The following is a 4,424-nucleotide window of genomic DNA, read 5'->3' as shown; positions in this document are numbered from 1 at the left end:
AATACTATTGACTAATGATAAATGTGATGTGGAACATAGAAGGATTTTTTTTACTGGACATGAAATGCTTAACTGTATTATTTAAATTTAATTGGTAATCTATTTTAAGATTTTATAAGTTATAAATGAAATGATAAATGTTATCTGGTATTTGGTTTTAGATTTTACTTGTTGATCAACTTGTTAAATGAATCATTAGCATGCAGGTTTTGATAACATTGACTTTGTTTGCATTTTTTATTGAATAAGTGACTTTTTGTGGGTTATATGTTTTAAAAAAAATCTATTTTACCAACTTCGATGCATTCTAGAATGGCCTAACTGCCATTCACAGGGCATTGTGTAGAATGGCCTAACTGCCAGAGGAAAGCGATACAATATGTAAAAGTCTGTGTTGTACCTATATTGAAAACAAGAGTGTTAGAGCAAGTTTGCAATTGCGATATACAAAATTTAAGCATCACATCTTTGTGAATTAAGAATATAGATATAAAAAAGTGGTGGATCAATTACTTTTCCCGAATGAGCTGGCCAAGTTTTCTCTCAGATTCTGCACTTAAATCTCCAAAAGGATCAATCTCCACACCAGCTTCCTGTCAACACATTACGATTACCAAATTTTATTGATAGTCCATTCGCATAACTCCTTTCAAGTAGGTTCATATGCAAAATAAAGTCAATGATCATACCTTGAGTATTAGAATCCCTTCTTCAAACGTTAACCTCAATGTTTTTTCAAGAAACTGCATTTTAGTGCCAGTTATCAGAATTCAATAAAATATAACAACTCAGTTTCTAAATATTCTTTAAATTGCACATATTGTTGTTACCTTCAAAGGTTCACATGGGTTTTGCTTTCTAACAGTTTCCAGTTCCTTAGAGAACATCTCATTTATCCTAGTGAATGTAGGCAGAAATAAGTGGTCCATCTGGTCCATTAACTGCAGAAAAAGCAGTGATAGTAGCGTATAAGATAACTGAAATTGAGAAAAAATTATATATATCTATAAGAGCACAACTATCGAATGAGATGATCCCATGATGGATTATGTCAGATACTCAGATTGTGCGACTTACATTGTTGGTATCAACTTTGGATATAAGTTCTTTGATGCTAGCTTCATAGTCTTCGAGTATAACTTCTCGGTGTCGTCTCGGTATGGTCTTAGCAGCCTCTCTTATACAGTGGAGATGACAACGGGCGAATGGAAATAAGAAGAATCAGCAAGGACGACGCCGTTGCTCTTGAGAGACCACCGCCGCGGAACCACCTCCGTGAAGGATAACGATTGAATCTCATCCATCGCAAATTAGGATAAATAGGCTCTGGTATTTTCGCTTGGCGATTGATGTACCCAGCAGGCAGCAAGATCCTATCTCCAGAAGTCGAATGAAAACCCTCTCGTCTCGTCCTTGCTGCTCCTTGACCTCTGTTTCTTCGCCGTTCTAGTTAATTTCTTTGTCCACGTAATTAAAAAAAAAAGCTGACCTGTATTAATTGTTATAATTTGATAGGTTGTTGATTTTTGCTGAAGTGTCAACACCTGCTTTAATACAGAAGCTGATGTGTCAAGCAAGGAAAGCAACACATTGTGTTTTTATTGTATTTGTCAAGCAAGGAAAGCAACACGTTGTGTTTTTATTATATTGATATAGAAAGATTTATTACTTGAGTATTGTTGATTTTTCTTTTGCATTTTTTTTTTTTTGGACAAAATTCATTTGCACCATAATGATAGAATAAATATGTGTTCATTTTATTATGCTGCACAATATCAATAGAACTAATGTCGATCATGCATGTGATGATCAGTTGAAACACTATTTGTGATGGTCGGCCTAAAAGCCAAGCTCATAAGCATGGGTTTGTGACAATGGATTTTATATACTACAATTTTTGACCTCATTTTTTAAAAATGTGTTTAGTCTAGTAATCTAGTGGTATTTATCTTGGTTAGATAGAGTGTATGAGATCTCAGATTCGACTCTTAGAAAGTAGCAAAACAACTTTTTCTTTTAATTTGGTAAATCATTGACATAATCCATGGTGGGAACTTTGAGCAGTTTGCAATCATTATCATTTAGCAAAAACTCAACATTTGATGGAAAGTGTGGTTTGCAAAGTTCATAAAGAGTCTTTTTTAACATATCAGGAATTCACAATCCATGAAGATGTAGGTAAAATGTTCAAAATTATTGTTCTTGCGCAAAGGTTTTTAGTCAATTAATTTTTTCATTCATTATGTTGATTCATTATAATCAAAAAGAAATTTCTCCTTACATAGGTATTATCATGGTCGTAGGTGATGATATTTGTATGATACGGTTGTGATGCAAATGTCTTATACCGTTCCAAATTTTCACATTAATATTTGAAAAATATTACACTATTCATGTCACGAGGTAGAGAGAGATGAATTTACGGTGTTGCCGTGTTGGATTCATCAAATAAAAAAATGAAATACAATAATTACTGAAATTTGATTCAGTTTTATCAAGTCGGTGAAAATGTAGTTTTTTGGAAGTTCATGCTAACACAAACTATTATATTAAAATCATCTACGAAAGCATTCCAAAACATATTTTAAAGGTTCACTGTATAGATGATAAAAGAAAATAAAAGATAATATTACGTGACAATGAATTTGAAGAGGAAAATAATAGTAAATAAAACGTATAGACGAAAAAATATAATGGAGCTGTTCGTTTGGTTGACGCAATTACTTGCGGCTGTGGTAGACAAATTTATCGTTGTTCATTGTGTTGCCGCAGGTATCTGCGTTAAAACACCGCGTGTTGCGGCAAAAAAAATTAAACGTTGGTTAAATTCAGCGTCTGTGATTGAATAGTGGCGTTATATGTTATAAATGATAAACATACCCTTATTATTTTTGAGAAATCACAAATAAACCTAACCCTAAAACTTCATCTTCTTCGCCACAACTCGTTGTTCTTCTCAATCTCTCTTCACGGCGAAGCTCCTTCTCTATCTCTCTTCACGGCGAAGCTCGGCGTGAGCTCCTTTTTTATGAAAAAGCTCCGATCTGCTCTATCTCTCTCCAGTCTCCATATCTCTCTCCCAATCTATAAGTTTCTTTGTCTCTCTCTAACTCCCTCTCCATGTATATTGGTTTTTTGCTTCACTACACGACTTAATTCCAAATTGTTAGGATTTTGATTTAGTGGGTTAGCATGATAAGGGTTAAGATTCAATGGGTTAGCATGATTTAGTTCACTTTCACCGTTCAACCACCAATTATCTCCTAAAACCACTGAAATCAATCGATACTTGAAGATTTTTGTTTATGGCTTTTACAGAAGCACCATTGAAAGAAGAAATTAGTAGCTTTTGCAGTTGTTTTTTGTTTGGCTTTTGATACACTAGCTAGTATGATACGTCAAAAATTGAGAAATGCAAAATTTTTTTTTGTTTGTTTGAATTCTTAGTTTAACACTAGAATTCTTCAGATGAAAGGCTATCAAATTTATGGTTGCTTTGGTTTATAGGTTCAAAGACAAGTCAGATTTGATCAAGTCTCGATCTCAAGTTAGTACCCATTTTTTTCTCTCTCTCTCTCCTTCTTGGTTCCAAATGTTGTAGATACATAACTAGGGTATTAACAAGCATAATCAATAGTTTTACTGTTGTGCTCTCACCTTTTGTGGCAGCAATAACAAAACGAATAGAATATGTGCGGCAGAGATAGCAGCGACGAAACGAACAACAACCTGCGGTAATGTTTGACGTTGTCGCTGCCGCTGCCGCTACCGCCTGTGACGACGAAACGAACAGAGCCGATGTGTAATTCATATATTATTGTATTTTGATTGTTCCTAAACATTGTTTGTTTGGTAAGTAACTTCTTCTTCTTTTTTTGGTAAAAGGTTGTTAAGTGTATACATTGCTTAACGACCATGTAAACACTATTTAAAAGCAAGAGATGTAGAAAAACAAAACTAGGATGAGATCAAACCTACTAACTTACTAAATAATATCCAAAAGTTGTGGACGAAAACAGAAAGAATATATCTATATCCAAACAAGGCCAGAAATATAATAGCCATAATGGACCTAAAAATACATAAAACCAGCCCAAACAAAAGCCCATGAAATCTGATATTTTTAACACCAACTTGAGTGGTAGAAATAAATAAAGATAGGGCAAAGAGCAGAGAGAAGCAAAAGCGTGGAAGGTTACAAAGCCTTTCAAAAACCTCAACACCACTCTCTCTCACCTTATCTCCTTCCTCCCGTCTCCTCTCCTCTCCTCTCCTCTCCGTCGAGCTACTATCTCCAAAAAAAAATGGCGTCGACGGTAGGAGTTCCATCGCTTTACCAAGTCCCTCACCTTGAAATCTCCAAACCCAATTCCAAAAAGAGGTCTAATTGCTTATCTCTATCTCTGGATAAGCCTTTCTTCACT

General features: G+C 34.6%; 1 long non-coding RNA gene across 1 annotated transcript; it reads right to left on the bottom strand.

Moving 5' to 3' along the window:
- LOC104772627 lies at nucleotides 696-1,438 on the bottom strand. The gene is made up of 3 exons (XR_002036970.1): nucleotides 1,078-1,438; nucleotides 831-941; nucleotides 696-743 (listed from the first exon to the last, which is right to left on the bottom strand). It is a non-coding gene; the product is annotated as an uncharacterized LOC104772627 (long non-coding RNA).

The sequence above is a fragment of the Camelina sativa genome, chromosome 20 (assembly GCF_000633955.1).
Source record: "Camelina sativa cultivar DH55 chromosome 20, Cs, whole genome shotgun sequence".
NCBI lineage: Eukaryota > Viridiplantae > Streptophyta > Magnoliopsida > Brassicales > Brassicaceae > Camelina > Camelina sativa.
Note: the sequence above shows the minus strand (reverse complement) of the source record. Positions and strands in the feature narration are given on the sequence as shown.